The sequence below is a fragment of the Capsicum annuum genome, chromosome 6 (assembly GCF_002878395.1).
Source record: "Capsicum annuum cultivar UCD-10X-F1 chromosome 6, UCD10Xv1.1, whole genome shotgun sequence".
In the NCBI taxonomy this organism is placed as follows: Eukaryota; Viridiplantae; Streptophyta; class Magnoliopsida; order Solanales; family Solanaceae; genus Capsicum; species Capsicum annuum.
This window is the reverse complement of record NC_061116.1, coordinates 202,733,447-202,756,754: the sequence shown is the minus strand read 5'-3', so window position 1 is coordinate 202,756,754 and position 23,308 is coordinate 202,733,447. Positions and strand designations below refer to the sequence as shown.

General features: G+C 31.3%; 1 long non-coding RNA gene across 18 annotated transcripts; it reads left to right on the top strand.

The window, feature by feature from the left end:
* The first annotated feature begins 813 nt into the window (after positions 1 to 813).
* LOC107876132 lies at positions 814 to 15,894 on the top strand. Of its 18 annotated transcripts, none has more exons than XR_007056731.1 (13): positions 814 to 1,337; positions 2,906 to 2,980; positions 3,342 to 3,413; positions 3,498 to 3,919; positions 4,489 to 4,529; positions 4,903 to 5,021; positions 5,117 to 5,200; positions 6,501 to 6,649; positions 6,892 to 7,057; positions 12,508 to 12,597; positions 12,683 to 12,742; positions 12,822 to 12,886; positions 14,322 to 15,894. It is a non-coding gene; the product is annotated as an uncharacterized LOC107876132 (long non-coding RNA). The 18 variants fall into 18 exon arrangements; XR_007056732.1 differs by lacking the exon at positions 14,322 to 15,894 and adding an exon at positions 11,529 to 11,570 and having other exon boundaries at positions 12,822 to 13,077; XR_007056723.1 differs by having other exon boundaries at positions 814 to 1,132; positions 1,249 to 1,337; positions 3,342 to 3,919; positions 12,508 to 12,742; positions 14,312 to 15,893.
* Positions 15,895 to 23,308: the final 7,414 nt, after the last annotated feature.

The window sequence follows — 23,308 nt, the reverse complement described above, 5'->3', positions numbered from 1 at the left end:
AGTCTTGCTAATTATTAGTGAAGGAGACCCTCACATAGTAGTGAAGGACTCTGACACTCAACCATCGCTATTTTGGTATCACAATCTTCCCCAAAAATATAATGTAGTGAGGGATGTCCCTTCCTATATTAAAAATATATATAATATTATTTTATAATTTAATGAGGGAAGACCCTTGCTATATTAAAAATACTAGATAGTGTACGTGCATTGTACGTGTATCATATTTATTTTTTTTACAAAAAACGTATGTAGAAAATTTATTAATTGTGCATTTGTTGTTTTATTAAATATAAAAACGTTAAGAAAACCATGCAAAATTTTCAAGATAAAAAATGCAGTTGATTAAAGATAAATTTTATCATCATACTTACTTATTTTCTACTTTTAAAATAACTCTATTTCTACGAAGATTTATTTTTATTCTTAGGTGTTTATATATTTATACTTTACGTACAATATAATTATAATTAAATGGTTTATAGTAACATAAAATATATAATTTAATTTAATCATAAGCCATAATAATTAATTTTTTAATTTTGTACTCATTTAAAATATAGTTTATATAAATTGATAAATAGTGAGTTAAATTTATATAAAGTTTTTAAATTTTATGTATGTAAACAAGTATATTGAAGAGTAAAATGGTAAAAATTATGGCCCAAACTTAAAAGGGTCCAATAATTTGAAAATTACAAAAAAAGAAAAGGAAAGTAAAAATATTAGTATTTTTTAAACTAAATTGGGATATAGCCCATTTTATTAAAAGCAAAAAGTTCAATACAAATTAAAACAAATGGGTCAGGCCTAAAAGTCACCTAACCTAGATCCAACAAATATATGCAACAAAAAATATCTGATAACCATGGTTTAGAATTCATTTTGGAAAGTGAACCAGCCATAGATCGTCTTCTCCGCCAAGATCGTCGATTTGCTTTAGTTTCTCCCTCACCCTATGCGGATCATCAGTTATCTTCCTCTCCCTTTGTTAAGCTAAGTGTTTAAACTTGTAATTACCTACTTCCCTTTTCTAGTTCAATGGGTTGAGTTTCTTAAGAAACTAATACCACCATTTGTACTAAAAATTGAGTCCAGTAACTAAAGTTTGACAACAGTGATTTCGTAAAAGGTGTGTCTAATCCACTCTTTCGTATTTTACATATCTGCCATGGCTTGTTTTTGAGCATTCTCTCCTTCCTCACACATTTCCTCTCTCTCTCATTATGATACAACATATTATTTTAGTGAAAAATTGATGAATAAGGTGAAATCATGAAGCTTAAAATTGAACATTTACTTGAAGAGTATGTTCCTACTGCATCAATTGAACAACGGTATGTCAAGTTTTGCATCTAATTTCATCTTCTTTCCCTGTTTCCTTTATTTTTTTAGTGTTTAAATCATTTGAATGTTTGATTTTATTTTAATTACATTTTGTATGTTTTGATTCTCTTAAAACCACTGTTACATTGTATGTTCCTAGTTTTGATTTTTGTTCCTCCGTTTGCTTTGCATGTTCAAAGATTTCTTTTTTTTTAAAGCCATTCTGATTTAATTTCTTGTTTGAGTTGTAATTTGTTTGATTTTTACATATAATATGTGTCTGGTATGCTTAAGGATAACAATTTTGAATATCATGATGTTTGCATGTCAGCTGAGATAGTTGAATTTGAGGTATGGAATAAAAATAGAAACAAGTAAATAGAAAAATTGTGATTTGGTTTGTCATTTTTGGGTTACTATTGTTATTGTTTTCGAAAAATTGAGGAAGATCCATCAAATCTAACAACATTTTGATCAAACAGTATTTTTGTGTACTAAATTTAGAATCTAATTAGTAGTACTTGAATTCATTGTTTAAAATTTAGAACTCATAAAGTTGAAATCTCGACTCCATCCCAAACTCTGAACCCATAGAAATTGGCATAACTTGTGCCAATAGAAGTTTGTTGTTCATAGCTCTTCACTGCTTTAGTGTTTGATGTTTCATTTGTAATCTAGTGTGTGTTGTGTATAGTTAGATGGATACAGATAGGACAATTTTCAATTAGACAGATGCCAACCAAATTTTGTTCTTGAATAGCAATAGATATTTGGAATCTTTTTAAGTTATGTATTCAGTGGATATGAATCAGATCATGTGGGTGGAGCCCTCAATTATCGTTTTTGCTAGATATGGATATTGGTGTTGTTACCTTGAATTGACTTTATTTATTATTTATGAAAGTAGTTAAGACGATGTTATATAATATTTTATCCTGTGAGGTTTAAGGGAAATGTTATATGGTGTTAGAGGAGCTTTTTCTAGTATCAGTGTTTATTAACCAGGAGAAAGTTCTATCTATTTTCTCATTTCATGTTAGCTCTTTTTGTAGGTTGTCTCTGTAGTGTCATTGCTCTTTAAAAGATTTCTTATTTGTACAGTCTTACATGACGATAATAAAAACAATAAAAAGTCACAAGCTAGGAGACATCAACCAACCATACATCTTTCGCTTATTTGTATAGCATTATACGTTGATAAGAAAAACAATATAAAATCACAATCTAGGAGACATTTGCCGAACATACAACTTTTTGCTTATTTTTGTAGCATGAAATGTTGATAAGAAAAATAATAAAAAGTTACAAGCTAGGAGACATCTGCCAAACATTCAGCTTTCAATGTTGATAAGTTTCTCTGTTATTTGATCTCTCGGACTTTACAAGTGCATCCTCTGTGGGGCTTATAACATCTTTATGGGGATCATATTTAGGATTGGTTTGTCATATGATGGAATAAGCTGATATTTTTATATCAGATGTCGATTTATGTAGTCAGTAGCATTTCTACTATTTTTTATTCATACTGTGTTTTGTACTTAATAATAGCTAATTCAATTGATTGTCATTCACTATGTAGGAAACAAAAACTATGATTCCATCGGAAGTCTTGGATTTTGTAAGAACTTTGTGATCAACATTTTCCTTTTTGGAGGTAAGTGACTTGTAATGCTGTTTCTTTTAATATATGAAAGATCACAAAGTCTTAAAGCTCAAGAAGAAGTTCTTTTTCTTTTTTGGGGTTCATGACATCATACTGTATCTCATTTCTTCTTCCAAACATATTACTTTAACAACCATAAAATGGGCCAGTTGTATATATCCTCTTCTTTTCTATTCTATTTTTGATTAAATATTCTTTTACTCTGGCTCTTCATATCCCTACAATTGCTGCCATTGAGGGTATAGCATTGGGTGGGGGAATTGAAATGGCAATGTCTTGTGATATCCGGATATGTGGTACGTTCTTCTGCACTTCTAAGCTTATGCCATAATTTTTCTTTCTTTCTCTCTAGTTTGATGATGCGTTACTTAGGTGAAGATGCAGTATTGGGTTTACCTGAAATAGGACTTGCTATAATACCAGGGTATGCCTCAATTACACATTATATATTTGCTTATACAAAATCTGTAAATTCAGTAAAGGATGTGTTATGTTCTAATTTTATCAGATCAGTTGGATATTTCCACTAACAGCCTCTTGCAGAAATACACGGTAAGGTTGCATACAAATAAAATCTTGAGGTTGGGCCCTTCCCTAGATCCCGCTTCCCTTTAGCTGATATTCCACTATCTTAAAGTCAATTCATCACTTTTACCATTCATAAGTTTCCAATACTGGATGAAAGATAAGTGCGAAAGATGCTGGATTAATAGGTATGTACGTGACTTGTCAGAGCTCATTTGTCAAGTGGATGGGGCTCCTTGTTTTTCCCAAGACCCTCCTCTTTCTACTCTGAGTCTCTCTCTGTCTCTCTCTTGTGGTAACCCCTCAATAATTCCATTTGGTCATGCAAGGCTTGTCAATTACTGTGTTCCTGCTAGTGAGGCTCGTCTCAAGGCGCTTGAACTTGCTAGGGATATTAATCAGAAGGTTAGACTTTAGCTACTGATAAATTATGTTTGATGCATTTATGCACTGTGGTACCCATTATGATTCACGAACTAAGGACAAAAAGACAAACATAAAAGGACTACGCCACTTCCTATATATATAAAAGATATCCATACTGTACTGTACACAGATAATTGCCAGTAATCCAAAGATTCATTAGAAGTAATTTTGACACGAGTACTTTTTTGTGCCCTTTTGACCTTTTATAAGGTATCACCCTTCAAGGTCAAAGAATATTCTCTTTGTTTTCTTTTGTGCACTTTTGAATGATAGTAAGGCTCTTCTTTGGAATTTCATCCTCTTTCTTGGACCTTAAGTCAATGGAATTTACTAATCCTTTGCTTTTTTGTTTTCCTTTTTCTGCACCTTCCGACATATTTTTTTCTTCCTTTGTCTTTTTTCTTTTTTCGATCTTGTTTCATACACTTACACACAAACTGAAAAATTATTTGTGGTAGATATTCACTGTAATTGCATTGTTAGTTCCCTTGACAAATGACAGTTGAATACTTAAATCGTGATTCGAACTTATATTCATGTTGCTGCAGATCAGCTGCCTTCTCCTGAGATAGATGCATTATCAAAATAGGTTAGCTTTTCTTTTCTATCATGTAATAGTAGTTAAATATTTTCGTTAGTTTTGCTTTGTGCTTTAATCTTCGAAGTTACTATCCTTACACATCCACATCTCTTGCTTTTTTGGAAGTTATCCAAAATTATGGAGGAAAAAATATATTAAAGTTTCAATAGGAGAATGTTTTCATGCACAAAATCGGGATGTGAAAGAGTTCAAGCACTAAATGATTTGGAATTACAAAGTACTTGATTATCCTTCTTTGATCTGTTCTTGTATTACTTACTTAAGTAGACGTTCCTTCGTCAAGTTGAACAAAAACTGGTAGGTAATTCATATATATTTTGCAAAACTTTATTTGTTTAATGTTTTTGATTACTTGATACAGGATGGCAACAAAGCCAGCATCAAACAATGCAAAGCTACCCACCGTGCAGATGCGCAGACTTGTTAACCAGTCGTATTCTACTAGGTAGAATTGCTTCCAGAGTCACCGTTCCAATCATGGTGCATTCCTCTCTAAGTTGTGCCGATTAAATTCTTTTTATCTACACCTATCCAAGTGTTCATGTACAAATGACAAGATTTTCTTTTAAGTGTAGGACTCTTTCGTCTCCCTTCTATATTTTCACTTCGTCGGGTTTCCATGTCATAGATGCATTGAGCTGAAGAATTTGCAGTTGCAGGTGTGTGTCTAAAATCTTCTTCTTAGGTTTTCTACCTCATCCACTATGTTCTTCCATTTTGGTCATTTATGTTTTTTTATCTTTTTATCATCTAAGCTGTGTTAAAATGGCTATATCCAATTAGAAAATTCGAAAGTTCGATGTGCTTTAGTGGAAAGAGTATATTGATCTAATCAATGCCTCATTTCATTTACCATTCTTTTAATAGAGCATGTTAAGAAAATGATAAAATATGTTAGATTGAAGTTGAGTGTGAAGGACCAAATCTCGATCTTTAAAATCTTAAGCCCATTTGGTTAAAAGAAGTGATTTTATGAACCTTTAAAATCGAACCTTCTATTTCAAGAAGATAAATAAGATGGACTTATTCTTTTCCCCTGATTATATCTTTCTATCCAAAATACACACATCAAGAACTTAAAGTACATATATCAGAATAAAACAAATTAGTCCATGTAAATGTCTGTGAAAGTAAATGAAATGCAATGACTTGGACAATAGTTGAATCTACAGTAATTGCGTATCTTCAGAACCTGCAAACACGAACATTTAAAGTTAGTCTCATATTACATACTCAAAAGACTAATTTATTTTTTGTATCAGGTAATCATATGTATTGTATCTCACCTAATATCTCTTTGTAGATGATGTTTTTGTTGTATGTTCCTTTTTGTCGCTTTGGTTGTTGTGTCATAACCAAAACTTTAGTCGTTGACATTGATACTCCCCTTGAGAGTGCAACATACAGTTGTCCATGTGAATATACATGTTGCGGCAAGTATAGTCCAACAGTTGGTATTGTTTGTCCTTGTGCTTTATTCATCATCATCGAAAAGCACAGTCGCACGGAAAATTGTTTTCTAATGAATTTGAATGGGTAACCTTCATTTTCGGGAGGTGATATCTAAATTCGTGGGATAAACACATGCTTGAAAGCATTTTGGTCCATCATTATTTCTTCATGTGCGACATTTTTGTCAAACCCTCTGCATATCATTCTCGTTCCATTGCACAAACCATTGGAAGCATCTAAATTTCTCAGTAACATGATAGCCACATTTTTTTTCAACACCAATCTGCGTATACGTAAAAGATACTTTAATAAAAAATTTCACTTAAGAAAGATATCCAATGATGATTGAAGGTTTATAATCATAAGTTGAAATCAAATACATAGTAACATGTTTCTGGAGTAAATTAGCAACCATAAACTAACAAAAAAATTTCAAAAGATTATACTTATGGGAATCTCCAAATGCTGCAAAAACAAAATAGTAAAAACATTAGTTTTTTTCTGCAGGTATAAACGTTGCTGATCATGAGCAGTAGCATTTCACCTAATGGGATGGCTAAACAAAATTTTCAAAGGTTCTAATCATAAAGTTTTGGAAGGCCAATATGACTGGATATGTGAAAGACATACAGAGAGATGATCTATCTACCATAGAGGTAAGTGTGACATTAAAATAATGTGAAATGAGCTCATCATCCGGATAAACTGGCATCCTTTTCTATGTATTTACTAAGGAAATTCCTAAAACACGGACATGCCTTTAAATTTTTTACTTTATTTGTAATATTGATGAGAATAATCAGAAATTTGGATTACTAAAACTTGGCAGGCGTAAGGACTTTTAATTATCATATTAATAGGTAATATTGTATGATTGGTGATCTATCGATTAATACAGGAAGGTCGTGTTGATATCAAGTACATGTTGTTCTTCTTGTGCTGTTCATGGAAAAGGGCATTAGTGTTTGATTTATTCTATAACTGAGAAACTACTGTTAATGAATTGTGATCATGGAATGACACCTTAATCTGGTTCAAGCTTTGCAAAACAAATCGGTTGCCAGGTAAAAGAATGTCACTATACTTTTTCCAACAATATTTCACTACCTTCTTAATTTAATTCTGAAGTATAGCATCTTAATTTGTATATCAGTGTGTTGTTTCTGTTCCTATTTGTTTATTGTGTTGTTATGCAGTTTTTGTTCTGTTTCTTTGAGTCGAGAGTTGGTGATCCTTTTATATAGTTAGAAAAATAGGGATTGATAGAGAGATGGAGTTTGTAAGAATTTGGTTAAAGAAACATAGAGTAAGGGGATAAAGGGGATATTAGTTTGGATGTCAATTTTCAATCTATCAGGTAAGTATAGTTTCTTGAAAGTTGGCAATATTATGTTGGATGTATTAGGTACTGTACCAGTGCCGGTGTACTGGAATATTGGCAATATTATGTTGGATGTATTAGGTAGGCTCCTCGCCGTTACCTATGCGTAGTAAGAATTCACTGAATGATGCATTTTTTCTGGCCCTCATATTTCTTGTTAGTTTAATCTTTTCCATTTGATTCCACAAGTACGACTTTACCAAACTTACATTTACCGTTTCAGCCCTTGTAGATTTTGGAATTACTAGCAGTACCTGAAGAAAATCACCTCCGAAAACCATTACTTTTCCACCAAAGTTTTCATCAATATCCAGTATATCTCTGAAGCTCCTATCAACCGTTTCAATTGTCCAACGGCTGGCCATAGGCGCTTCGTCCCAGATAATCAACTTGGATTTTTTAATCAATTTAGCTCCACCACTTTGCTTTGACATACGTGTTACTGTTGTATCATTTGTCTAAAGTGGTATATCAAATCTAGAATGAGCCGTACGACCTCCCGATAAAAGAGCTGCTGCTACACCACTTGTTGCCGTTGAAAATACTATCATGCCCTTCGATCTGATATTTGCAAGTAATGCACAATATAGGAATGTTTTTCCAGTCCCTCTGGGTCCATCAACAAAGAATAATCCCGATTGGCCAGATTCTAACCTTTGCAATATAATCTTGAATACTTGCTCTTGTTTAGGATTTAGCTTTGTCTGTGCATCCAAATCTTCTGAAGGCACTATTATAGACTCCTCCTCCAGTATTTCTCTGCATTCTGATATAATTCTATCATCTACTCTCCATTCAAGTTCAGGTATGTCATAATTTTGAATTCTCTTTCCCATGCTCTCGAAGAAATGATTTATTCTTTTCAGTGTGCATTGAAGTTGAGTCCTAGGAGAATTTTCATGTATTCTCTTAAAATATTCTGACATGTCATCATAATATGTATCCCAGAGCTTTCTAAAATCCATCAGATTACAATGAACCATAATGTTGCAAATAAATTTCTAAGAGCCGAAGGCATTTTGAAGACGATCGCTTCATGTAAGCATTAAGAAATGTTATTATCTGACTCGAGTAAACCTCTTTCTTTTGCAGCTTCTTTGAATGTGTCACACAACCTTCCATTAATAGTTAGCAAGTATTGAAACGAAGTTGGTCCTCGTACGTGATTCAATAATAATCTCAAATAATACCTTTTGCCTTTTGCTGGATTAGCTATAAATTAAAGAAGAAAGAACAAATAAATGATATTTGAACGTTTACAAATATTAAGAGTGGTTATGTTGAATTTCTTACCAATAGCAATTCGACCAATTACTGATCTTGTTTTTCTTTGCGTCCAAAGCTTACCTTGAGTATTTCAAACATAATACTCTGGAAATTCCTTGTATATGTATTTACATGCTTCATTGTCTATTGAACGTTTGTGAAAATACTCGGTAAGCATGGTTTTTGAGGCATATTCCTAGGCAACAACGTTTTTCAAATTTTTGTTGCTCTAATAGCACACTACAATGTGAATAGACAATATTAAAAAGATTAACAGAATGTTCCATACAAAATAACTTTATGTATTTCTTTTCATGATAAATTCATAGCTTAAAACAGATTATTACAATTTGAATTTTATGACTTTTTTATCTGAAGGGTAAAGATGTAGAATTTAGATAGCTTAAGGAAGCCTAATTGTTTACCTGTTTGTTTATTTGGAAAATGTAGTTGAAGGTTAATGACCGAAAGATGCATTTCACTAAGATCAAATTCATAAATTCTCCATAGCACTTCTGGTGCAGCAACCTAACGTGCATCTTGAAAACTCTTAATTTCATCAACGGCTTTTTCTCCATCATCTAATTCAATAAAAATAGCGCACCTATCATGTCCTTTATATATATACTTGTAAAGATACTTTATTGCTTTCACCACTGCACAAGACTCAACATTGATATGACAATTATATCTACTTAGTAAATAAGAATTATAAGGAACAACCCATTGATTATTCATTGTCATGCCTCGAACATTTCCTTTTTTTTCCATCATTTCGCCTCTTGTAAATAGGATAACTATCCTTTCCTTGTATTGATTTATTACTAAATGATCGACTGACCATCCCTCATGCATGAATTTGTTGGATATTTCTTTCCACATGGGCCATGCATCATATGTTAGATAACCAAGTCATGCAAAATTGGAAATTTTTCTTTGTCGGGAAGTTTAGCAAAAATAAACTTGTTATAATCATCTGGTGATGTCAACTTGTATCCTTGTTCTAGTATTAACAAAAGGTGAATGTGTGGTAGGCCTTTTTTCTGGAATTCAATGACATAAATATATGCTGCAACAGGCCCAAATATTTTTTTCTTGAAGATTTGATCTTTTAAATCTTTTAACTTTGATTTGAAAACTCTAGTCACCAATCTGGATTACATGTTATTATGATAAACAAATCTGGTTTCCCAAAATGTTGAACCAAAGCCATTGCATCCGTATATCTATGACGCATGTCCTTAGGACCTTCGATAAATAATGCAGGAAGTATTATTCTTTGACCAACTTTTGAGCCTCTGCTTTCTCCAGCCATAATACTATCAACTATGTCTTGCAAAAGTACTTTCTACAGAGACTCAATTTTTAGCTCCACACCGTACACCTGCAAAATATTTTTAAATATATTGATATGAGAGTTGTAAGTACACAATTCTAAGAAATTTTGTTTCAAAAATTTACCTTGTTCCTCGTTGTCAAACACCCTATCAACGGACATAAATGTAGGGTTGTTTTGTTTGAGGCCTGGAACTTCAGTTCCATGCTTACCTTTACTTGTTTTATGTTATTTTCGTATTCCTTGGTGTCAGCCTAGTTCACCACTTGGAAAAAGCAAAGGATACTGGAGCAGGTCATAACATCCATAATAATGTTTAACTCTATGAATATTACCTGAATGTTAATGAAAAATAATCTCCCAATCAAATGGTACATTGGGGTTGTTTTCATCTATCCAAATTACAGCAACTTGATCTACTGATGGTTTATTGTACACACGTTGATCTAGTTTAGTAGTGGAAGCAATTCGAATTTCTAAATCCTTAAAGTTTGAATGATCCTTTAGTTGACGAAACAATTATGCATAATGATTGCCATCCATTATTTGTTTAATTATTGCGACAACTTCCTCAGATAAATTGGCTTCTTTGACTTTTGAAATCCTATTGCGAGACTCATTTTCTGTGTCAAAAAAGTACATCTGAAAATAGCATGGATTATTATCATGGGGTATTAATGAGGGGAGATGACGATATATGTGACCCTTTGCTCGAAATGTATAAACTCCTTTTCGCGAAGATGCCAGATCATTGTCAAGTTTAACACCAAAAGGCATAAATCCAAATATGTTGTTATATGCTCCAATGTGTCTACGAAATTCTTCTGCTACTTTAGATTTAGAGAAGAATAAATTATATAATTGAGTTGGAACTGCAGTATTTGCAAGTTTTATTAATCCACTGTCGCAACAAAATGTTGGAGTCTTATGTTGAAATCTCATAGCATGACAATTATTGCATTCAAGAACATTTTCTAACTTTTGAATACACGATATTGATGGTATGTAGTCAATTTCACCTAAATTTGTTGTGTAAAATGTTAGAAATGTTAGTAAATAATAAAGTGAGCACAAATAAAATGTAAGTAACTTAAATTAATAAAATAGAATTGCATTACCTTCAATTTCACACCTTTGCGATAGAGCCTTTAGGAACCAATATATTTTGCGTCTTTTTGTTGGTCTTGTTTCTTCAATATCGACATCTTCTATGGACTCAATCCTTTTATTACCTTTAAAAAGAAGTAAACAGTACATTCAGTTTGATTCAAAATTTGAGGAATCTAATAAATATGTTATAATTTTGCATTTTGAAGATCTGCAATGACAAAATTGAAGTGACTCATTTTGATTAGTGTGAGAGTGAGAAATGAGCTAGGAACAGCACATCCAAAGTCAGCAGCATTCTAAGTGTTTGTGGTGACATCAATTTCATTTGTGATAGCTGTGGTGTAAGCTATAATCGTGTTATGTTTGCGCAATGTTATTAGCTATGCATTCACTAATGGTGAAACTGTGGCCAATGTAGTGTCTGATTTGTGTCCATTTTTAGATTTCACCCTCATTCTCAGTGGCATTCAACCACTCTTATCTGGTAATATATATCTCCTCCTTAATCTCCTTATTTATATTATAATTACAAGGTATATACGCTGACAAGGTAAATTTTTTATATTATCTACTTAATATAACATATTGTAGCAAGTTGTCTTATTCTTCATGTAACTGAACTTACTTCGAAAAGTGGATAGGAACATCTTGTTTTTACCATGACAGACCAGCTCTTGTAATTATTGGAAGGAACCAAAGACAGAGTTGCAAACATTTAAAACTCTAAACATTCCTAGTCTAATTTTTTTTAAAATACTTTTAAAACTTTAAGGTACCCAAATAAACTACTCCCATGCATGTCCCAATCCTACCCAACGTACATTTTACTTATTAACTTTTGTGTGACTTAGACCTACCTATGTAGTGCAGTTTGGATATCCATTGATAATAATGTCGATACTTGCATTAATCCATGTAATCCTCATTCTTTAAGGATGGATAGAAGATCTAATAGATTTATCGTTTCAGTTTCATTCTGATAGTCCAAGTTATAATGAGCTTTAACATTATTCAAATCTTGAAAATCAGTGGGCATTTACCTTCTTTGCTTTAACTTTTATTGCTTTAATAAATACATTTTTATTTTTTGTTTTAGCTAATTAGATTGCTAATACTCCATCAGTCTATTACACCAACATTTTTGGCTTGAGTTATCTGAAGGGAAGACTTTGTTGACTGATTATACGAGCCTGGTGAGAACTGTTGAGGTTATGGTAGTTAAAGTTATTAGGGAAGATAGTAAAATACTTGTTGATTTGCTTCAGGAGTTATCTAATGGGGTGGTTAGGCATTAGTGTAGGCCGTTATTGGATAAGATCAAGCCTGGTGAGACTGTTGAGGATGGGATTTTTAGGGCAATGAAAGAGGAGAATATACTCTTTATCACCAGAAATTTGCTAACAGTTTTAACTTTTGCACAGGAGATGAACTTCTATGATCAAGTTGTAACAAGTACCATACTGGAAGGGCGGCTTGATCACTTATTTTCAAGGAGAACTAATGATTGTTGGGTATATTGGTTCAATTCTTCTGAATTTGACATCAGGTAGAATGTACTAAGTATGATCTGAAAGTAATAGGCAAGTTGTTTTGTAGCACAAGACATTTCAGAATAAGTAAAAGTTTCTTTCAATGGCCAGTCAACCTCGGTTACAGGTTAAGCTCTGATTTTCATGTTTTGTTACTTTTACCTCCTTGTATGGTTAGAATCTATAGTACAAATATTTTTTTGCAGGTCGTAGGTGCTAGCAAGAATAAAATCTCTGCACTGAAAAGATTCTCTTATTTACCTTCTTTGAGGTTAGTAATGAACACCTAGTTAATTTCTTATTATTGGTAAATGTGTTTCTTTTTTTTAAAGGAGTGAATTTTTCTTTGTTCGTGGAGAGCTAAGTCTACTATTTTTTTTGTTTTTTATGTATCTAGTAAAAACTATATTGTAGAAGATTTAAATTTAAAGTAGGTACCTGAATCTTCTTGTTCGCCAGAAATGTTGATTGCAGCATTTAAATTTATTGTAATTGCAGCAATATATTTAATATGCATTCGAATTGATTTATTAAATTTTGCTTGATCTATATAGGAAAAATAATGAAATTATTTATTAAAGTGATGAAAAGTGATAAAAAATGAATTAAAGTGTTATGTTTCAATTAGTTTTAAAAGCTACCTTGTGCCATGTGCTTAACGATCAATGACCTGCGATATGGAATATGCTATTAAATACGTATTATAAGTAAGTCAAAATAAATAGTGTATAGCTAGATCAAGTTAGACAAAGATCTAATAATCAATATTATTTGTTTTGCCAATAGAATTTGCTTAGTGTTTAGAATAGGAAAAAACACAAAGAATGAATAACTATCTATTAACTATCTTAAAAGGGGTAGCCCGGTGCACTAAAGCTACTGCTATGCGCAGTGTCCAGGGAAAGGCCTCACCACAAGGGTGTATCGTATGTAGCCTTACCTTACATTTCTGCCAGAGGATGTTTCCAAGGCTTGAACCTGTGACCTCCTTGTCACATGGCAGCAACTTTAACAGTTACTCAAGGCTCCCCTTCAAAAATTTATTAAAGGGTGCAGCTGCAGGGATTCGATCCTGGGATGGGAGACATAAAAGTTATGCCTAAAGCCAAAGCACCCAACCATGCTTTTTTTCATTTAGGCTTAAAAAATATTAACCTATTCCTAGAGAACAAAAAATGAATAATCCTTTTCTACTTTGATTCTTTTATGAGACAATGTATCATCGGTGTTTTCATTTTTTCTGATCCCGTTGACTGAGTTTTCTGAGTTGAAGTCTTCATCTACTATGTCAATTGTAGCAATCTGTTTAACTTCTTGGACTTCTTCTACAATGAAGCATCTGCCCGCTCAATCTCCTTCACATTTTGCATCAATTTTGATAAGAAATGTGTAGACTTTGCTGATACTTAGCATCAAGTTACGATAAAATAAGGATTCCTCTTTCTATATCAATGAAAATAATGTATTAATTAGTAAAGGATAATGCATACAATTCAAAATAAAAAAGATTATTTTAGTTCTTGATAAGTGTTAAAGAATAGTGTCAATGAAAATAATGTATTAATTAGTAAAGGATAATCCATACAATTCAAAATAAAACAGATTATTTTAGTATTTGATAAGTTCTAAAGAATAGTGTAATATGACCTTTTCCAAAGTTGATTGCTTATATGTTGTAACATTGAAACCAATCAAGTGTTTTGCAGCCTCAAACAGTGTAACAGAACAACGTTCATCCCTAGCAAATTCATCAAATTTTAGAAGAAATCTGTAAATTCAGTGTAAAATAGACATTTATCTCATTTTATGAATTTCAAATGGCTCAAAGTAATTTGATGGTTCTTATGTGTGTTACCTATCCGCATAAGTAATTTTTTTGGTAGGGCAGCCAGGACATTTTACAATGTTATCAGTGATTTTCACTTTTCTATAACAATTGGTGCAAGAATCATAGTAGGGTTCATCACTATTCAATATAGCTACGATAGTTGCAGTAAATTTGCCATACTTAACCTACAGGGAAGAAAGAAAAGTTAGGCGTCACACTAAGGTAAAAACAAAATATTAAATTATTGTATTTAAAAATAGTACCTCTTTATCACAAGATAAACAATCTGCGATTTCACCAATTGTCATTACTTTGGACACCTTAATTTGTTTAGTTGGCAGTAAAATAATATCATTATGAGTTTTCTTCTTGAAAATAAACCTGCACATGTGTTACTTAGTGTATTATAATAAAAAATTGTCTACTATAATTTGTTTGCATGAATACGAAGACATATATTACCATTCTTGGAGAGTTGTTGTTTTTTCAAATGTGGGGTCTACCCACATACTACTCATATAGGTAGAAGATAGGCCAAAATTTCCTGCAACATGATATGTTAGGCTCAAAAAAATAATATAGTATTTATTGTAAATATTGTAATTGCTAAGATAGTACCTTGATATAATTTAGTCCTTAAATCACAAAATGCCAGACAGAATTTTCTGCAGATAACTTTTCTAGCAACGCATCATCTATTTCTGAGAATTCTCCCCATAATGTGATAGTTTTTCTATCACACCTTTATTTTTCAAATAAAGAAGATAAGATTAAATTATTAAATTAATAAGACAATTTATCTATTAAATAAACAATTTCGCTTCATAAAAAAATCGAGGTTAACTTACTCTTCATTCATAAGTACTATTTCTCTTCGGGTTGTGCCTTTTGTGAATAACTTAGAACTGATGAAGATGCCAAATATATCTGGAAAAAAATATTAAGTATGTATGATTAGATAAATAATAGTAAAATATTAAATATACGCCAATGGTAATTACTTGATGAAAGTTAAAAGGAATTGCCTACTATTGTTTCTTTGGTATGCAATATTTCATCTCCGAATGGAACAAAATTCTTGGAAAAAGAAAATGTAGAAAAAGGGCCATGACATTCTTGAACTATAGTGGATGTTAAGAACACAAGTTCAATGTCCTTATTAACGAATTGAAAATCAGGATTGATCCTATTAATACGACTTTTTATGATATAGCAAACTTTGGATTGTTGTAAAGAATCTCCAAATGTTCAATATGTTCATTGAAAAGTGTACCATTAATTTTTGTACCCTGAAAAAAAAATCATAATTTAATAGCATGGTATGGATTAGTAACATCTAGTATGATATAGCTGAATATCAATTATTCATGGATTAATAGCTGAATATTATGAATAATCGGTGGATTAGCGAAATATTAGTCTTTGCAAAATAACATGTTGGCAGCAAAATATGAAACTGATCCAGATAAGAATATAAATATTATATAGTATGATATGGATTAATAATATCTAGTATGATATAGCTGACTATCAATTATCAATTATCCATGGATTAATAGCTGAATATTATGAATAATCCATAGATTAATACACAAAATTTAACAATAAAAATTTAATAGCTGAATATCATTAAACATGTGAGGTATAAAAGAATAATATTACCTCCTCATCAACTATTATCACCATTTTTCGAGAACCGCCTCCATTCTTAAACGGCTTCGTAGGTCCTCTTTCGATGACCAAGACTTTGATCATCCAGATACAATTCCTTGGCTTCAAAGTGCTGATACCCACAACTTCGGCGATAGAATCCATTGTAATAATCTTTAAGAAAAATAGAAGTTAGAACGATAAGAACGTATACTTTCATAGTAGATGTAAATTTATTAGATGCGAAAAATTATACCTGAATATGAGAATCTTGTTGGTAGATGGGTAAAAAAAAGAAGTTAGAACGATAAGAACATATAATTTCATAATACACGTAAATTTATAAGATGCAAAAAATTATAACTGAACTAACAGGCCACACTAAGCTAAATTAAATTAAGCAATTTAAGTTGACATAACAATTAATATTGTGTTTAAATTAATCGCGTAAAAATGAAGAGATGATATAACTCCAAAAAACCTAAAACTAAAATTGTTGATATTGTGCTGAGACGGAAAACAATGAAAGATTGCAGGCATCTATAACAATGAACAATGACAAAAAAGCTCAAGCGTTAATATAGAAGGAGAGGAAAAGCTCGGTGTTTTTTTGTTGAAAGAAACCAAAAAGAAATTAAATAGGATTAAGAATTTTTTAGAGTTATTTTTTTTAATTAAAAAAACAACGGTTGTTTTCATCATTGGGGAAAAAGGAAACTTTTGAGCAAATATTTTTTTTTTTTGGAAGGAAAATTTAGAGGTTTTTTTTTTTTGGGTCGGCTAGGGAAGGAACAAGGAAACTTCTCAGCAACATTTTTTTGGAAGGAAAATTTTGGTTGTGTTAATTGTAGGAAAATTTTAATATATTTATTTTATAGAATTTAATTGTCGGGAGAAGGGTGAAAGACGATTTTGTCTAAACCAAATAGTTTTAATGAAGGGCAAAAAAGTTCAATTCACTTTTCCAAGGGGCTTCACACTTTTAATATATTATAGATGTAGAATATTAATTTATTATTTGGTGAGGGATGACCGTTGGTACATGAAAATTAATAAAATTATAAATTTAAATATGTTTAGGGATATCCCTCACTAAGTTAAATAAAAAATTAATTTAATGTTTGAATATTTTGAGGGATATAGCTACAAAAGTCCGTTGCCAATATGGTGTTATTATTAGTTTTTTTATTGCACTAAAATTTAATATTTAAATAGAAAATAAACGTACAATCAATACTAACCAGCAAAACAATGAAAAAAATACTTTCGAAACAATTCAAACATTAAAATTAAGCAACCAAACTTCATACATATTCATCAAACTTAAACAATATGTAAACAAGTATCAAAAAAGTATGCAAAAAATCACCAAAACAAATTCTTTCAAACACTCCAAACTAACATAATTCAAACCTAAAACAACACCACTTAATCCTCTTCATCCTCTCCATCATCATCATCAGAACTAGGTTGCAGAGAACAAAGAAGCTTGATTAAGGTATTTACTTGAGTCTTGAGTTCTTTGATGTCTGACCCTAGTGTCATCCTACGCCGCTCCTCCTCTATCCTTCTTTTTCATTCCTCCTCGTACTTCCTAGCAAGCTCCCGAACTTCCTGTCACATCTCCTCAAGCGGCTCATTTGACATGGTGGCAGAACTCCTCATACCTTGTAATCCACCCTAAAGATGGTGAAAGTTCTTCTCAGAAAAAAGGCGGTATGCCCTTCCTTTATAACACCCCCAACTACATCCAGCTAGCAGGAAAGAGTTTCTTCCTCTGATGGCATGATTGGATTACCTTGATCATTTGTCGGTCGACTCCTTTGAGTTTTGAACTCTTCAATTGCTTGTGAACGTATCGATTTTACATTAAAAGTAAAATTAGTATATAATAAATAATATAAAATAAATTCTAAGTTAGATTTGAACTTACGTAAGTATCCTCTGTCTGTGTTTCAACCCAAACTTCTTTTTCATCTCTAATTTTTATATGGGTCTTCTTCCATACCTCTTCACAAGTGGCTGATTTAGTAAGAGATGCTTCCTGCAAATGAAATAAACATAGTGAACCACAAGTGCATAAATAATTTACTACCATCTAAATGCATAAATAATTACCAATTTCCACTTAGTTGTCCCCATGAACACCGAACCACGTGTGCAATAAGACACCTTTCTTAGAATTTCGAGATGCCTTTGTCTGGGCGCTCTTATTTTGAAACTTAGGAGACACCCATTATACAATAAGTTTATCCCAATAATCTGACTTAAGCCATCTAGACCATCCTTTACGTCGAGCTTTAGAAAGCATGCAAGACAAGGGAGAAGACATTTTTTTCTTAAAATTGCTTCGAATAACCCAATCCTTAGAAAGGCTCCATGTACAACTTTTCTAGAAATAAATATATATGAGGATGGTATAAACTGGATAATTGGCAATGTTAGTTGTGATAGCTGAATATGACAATTTCTCCCAATTTTTGCAAATTGTTACAGCTGCATATGATAGTAGCTTAAATTATCAAATATTTGATCAACATATTGACCATCAACTATCTTAAGAAAAATATATTTTAAGCAACGTATTTAGATCAAAAGTCCTTATAACACATATTGGATGCATCAACAAGAGTTGTACATAAAGAAGTTTTGTGCCAAATGAAAATTAAAAGAAAAAACAATTAGAATTTCTAAGGATGTAAGATAACTCTCTAGTTGATACCACACAACTTTTACTATTGGTTCAAGAATCCACGTGTGAAGCTTAAAAAGGACTACTGTTATAGATCATAATCTGGAAAATAGAGGTCGATTACCTCAAATTAAGACAAAGGATTAACAAAAGAAATAAAGGGGTATGTGTGAACCTCCTAGTATCTATAATCCTACAAGAATCATACTTGGAATAGACAAGTCCTTACCTACTGGTGAAGCTACTACTGAATTGTTATAGTCTGTGGCAGGCTTCTCAGATGCGGAAAATTGCAAATCAAAACCAGTATTGGTTATTTAAGCAAATGATACTACTACGAAAAAGACACGAAATAAAATCAGCATTACGATTAATAACACTCTAGATAACTTAAAAGGAGAAGCAAAAACAGATGGAAATGGCCAATAACATTCAAACTCGGAATAGTGAACTTAGAGAAATTGAAAGTAAGACTACTATTCCAAAAGTTATTATGACCAAGGACCATTGTGAACTGTTACTTTGGATGTTTTCTAACATAGCACATTTCTAATAAAATACACAAACGGTAGCACATGCGACAATCATTAGAGAATAATGAAACAAGTTTCTTACAGAGCTAAAGCCAAGAATTACAACATCACACATCCTTGAATCTCCCTTGTTGGAAAAGATATTGTGCAATTACAATAAATCTTTTTTTTCTTTCTACATTAATTTAAGTTGTTGAATCTCTTTTTCAGAAAATCTGCTATGTTTCAGGATCTTAGTACTATACACTACTTTTATTATTATTATCTAGAACTAGAGTAAGAGACATTCTAACACCTTACGCCCTTGTATGTGAGGATACCTCTAATATATTGTAATCATAAAATGAAAGCACAAATGCAACAACTATATACACCTCAACTTCGAGCAATTTGAGGTTGGCTACCTCAAATCTCACTCGACTAACTATTCAGATCATGTTTATGAAACACAATCACTAATTCATGTATATCCCTACTTAGATGATCAAAAATATGGTACCTTTTCAGTAGCAATTGCAAAAGCCAGTTCAAGTAAGCTATATGTCCTGTTAGGTACTCTAAATAGTGTCCCTCCCTTTGGTGATAAAATAGACTTGAAATAAGTCCATCTAAAGCAAACAGAAGAAACACACCTGCTACTTCCCGATCTGGTTTTTTCTGCTCCATATACTCATTTTAAAGTTAAAAATCTAAAGGTAATTAGTAATATCCTAAAAGCGATACTAAAACTAAAACATGTTTTGTGCTGATAAAGGACCTGGAGGATTACTAAACTAGTGTTATATAACTGTACGCGGTGGAAGGTTTCAACATCATACTACAGCTACCCAGCACCACAAAGATAGAATTTACACCCTCCCTACACTCAAGCTAACCCATCTAGCTAAATGCTAAACTCAAGTCCTCTAGATTGTTTAGTCTTTGCTCATTAATCATCCTTAAATAACATTAGGAGAACCACAACCTAAAAGATGGCTATTGAGGTGGGATAGTCCTAGGTTAATCTAAGCCCCACATCAGTTTCCTATTTAATTGATATAGAACTCAAGTCCCATTACCTGCAATAATATCATAACACATCCAAACCAAGATAAAGTCATCCCTTTTCTAACATTCTACACTGCATTTATAAAGACATAACTTCATAAAGCAAGTCTTGCAAGTCAACTGAATACAGATGGTAGAAAGATCCACCTATCGATTAAGTCTTTCATTCATAAGAGTTTTAAGTACAAGACGACGACTGAGATTACAACTCAATGTTGGGCAACATCATAGTAAGCTAACTGTGTTGCTTGTGTTCTAGAAATGGTAGCTCCTACAATCTTTCAACCTTCTGAAACTTATATGAAAAATTATGATAAATATCAAAAATCTGAAATGAATAAGTGGAATAGCAAGTCATCCACCCATGGTTATTTGTAGCTTTTCTAAGTAAAACGGTTGAATGGAAAATGAATTCATCCATATGGTAGATGTTGGAAGTTTGACTCATTTTTTCATTTAAAAATGATCCCCTTACTCGGTAAATTTTATTAAAGGGATTAAAAAACAACTATGTTTAACTAAGAAAACTGATAAATCCAACTAGCATATAAGAATACAAAGATGATACTCCTAAATCTACCTAGAAACAAGCTAGCAGAAAATAAACATCTACTTTAAACAAAAATACTCAAAAGACCACTATACTCTATACTAAAAAAAAACCTGTGATTGGGAACTTAAAAGCCATTCAAGAAATTTTAGCTAACAAAAGTAAAGGAACCAATAAGGCAAGAAGTCCCCAAGACAAAAACAGGTTATGCAAATTGATAAATACCATAGTTGTTGAACTGGTTTGTTTGTACAATAGAGAGATTATGCGTAGCAAATTTATTCCTGCAGCCCAAAATTCATCCATTTTTTTACAAATTTATTTCTCTTTTCTTAAATTTATCAAAGTAGAGTACAAGTCAGCTTCTTCTAATTGAAGAAAAGAATAAAGGGGTTTCAGATTTTGTTGAATAAGATACCTAAATCAAACAAACAAAATACTAGTAGTATTTAGACAGAGATGGTTTCCAAGATTTAACAACTTGAGCTTGCAAATGCGCATCAGTTGTTTTTTATCAATTAATGAATGATAACACCATTTCACATCAGATAAATAAACCAAAAAAAAGGACCACTTGATACAATACAATCTGAAAAGCTACGGAGAACCTAAAAAAATTAGATTGAAGACAAAGAATAAGACATATCTACCATTAATAAAAATACCCCAAAAAAATTGAGAAAAATTTATTTCCAAACAAAAGGCACGTAATTACTTATTCAGTAAGGTGAAAAGTACCGTTAATGTAAAAAGAACAGTCTCAATCATCAAGGAGAAGTTATCGAAATCCAACCCAACGAAGAGCAAGGTGACCTCAGAGTTTCTGTAGTAGTCCAAACAGCGACTAAATTAGAACGCAGGGTTTACTTACGAAATTAGAATCAAACTCAAATTCTATTGTTGAAAAGTACTTCAAAAAAAATGGTGGGAAATAAGGGGGGAAGAGGGTGAACCCAAATCCTTACATTTTTAATATTTTATTAAAAAAATGGTGGAAATTTTGTGGGGAAGAAGCTGGAACAAGATAAGCCCCATTTTTATTGAATCCACATTTCCTTTTGTTTGGAGTATATTAATTTAACCCAAATTTTTAAGCAAGAAAAAAAAAATTAACCCAAATTCTTGCCATTTTAATTTTTATCAAATTAATTAACATCTACTACTAACCTAGTTTATAAATAATTATTAAAATATGTGTGAATTAATACTAATATTAAATAATGAAATATTTAATAAGAATATCATTAAAAATTAAATTGACTTTTGACCTATTTTTTAAGAGGTATTTTTTCATCATATTAATATAAAAATAATTACATTAACGCTCATAGTATTTTTCTTATAGTTATTTGTCAAATTGACTCTTATAATATGAATTGTGACAAGTAAAATGGAAAGAAGTCAGTATAAATCGGTACTTCATTTTGAAAAAAATATATATATTATAAACCGGTCACTATCACTACAAGTTTTGCTAAACAAGTATAATAATGAAGAGTTAAGATATAAAACTAGTGAACACCTTTATATGTGAGTTGCAAATTAATGATTAAGTAAATTCATATTTAAAAAAAAGTTACATTGTTGAGTTAGAGTTATTGAAAAGGCGAATTTTGTAATTTATTGAAAAAGTTTTGGATTAGGATACTTACTAGCCGAAGTAAATTAGGATAATATTATTTTGCGGTGTACTTTGATAATTTTATCTTAATTTAACTTAAATATTTAAGGGCATAAAAGTTCTTCAATATTTGAAGGATATTTTAGTCAACCAACATTTATATTCATGTTTTTATAATAATACTGATAAATAGATAGATATGTTGATAAATCAATACTAATTCTTATAAATATTATTAATACACTTATACTTAGTATAGTTGTCAAAATATATATTAATGTCATTCGCTAATATTGCTTAATGATATCGCTAATATACTTACGTTTAGTATAATTGTCAATGTATGACTTAGTAGACAATAATATTTCTAAAAAATTACTAATAAACTTTACTTAGTTTAACTATCGTATAAGTTAATCAATCAATATTATTTTAACAAAGATACTCTCTTTTTTTGCTGTAATTATTGTTATGTAGATTAATCAATCAATAATATTCTGTAATGTATATCTACATAGTGTAGTTATCAAATTATAAGATGATCAGTCAATAACATTACATAAGAATATCATTAATTCACTTCTATTTACTACAATATTGACTATAAGCTAATCAATTACTTATAGTATGACTTATACCACTAATACACCTCTTTTTCCTATTATCAAATTAATTATAAGATAATATAATTCATCAATTTTTGTTAAGAATACCACTAAAACATCTCTACTTATTCTAATTATCACTATCTAAGTTACTCATTCAATTATAA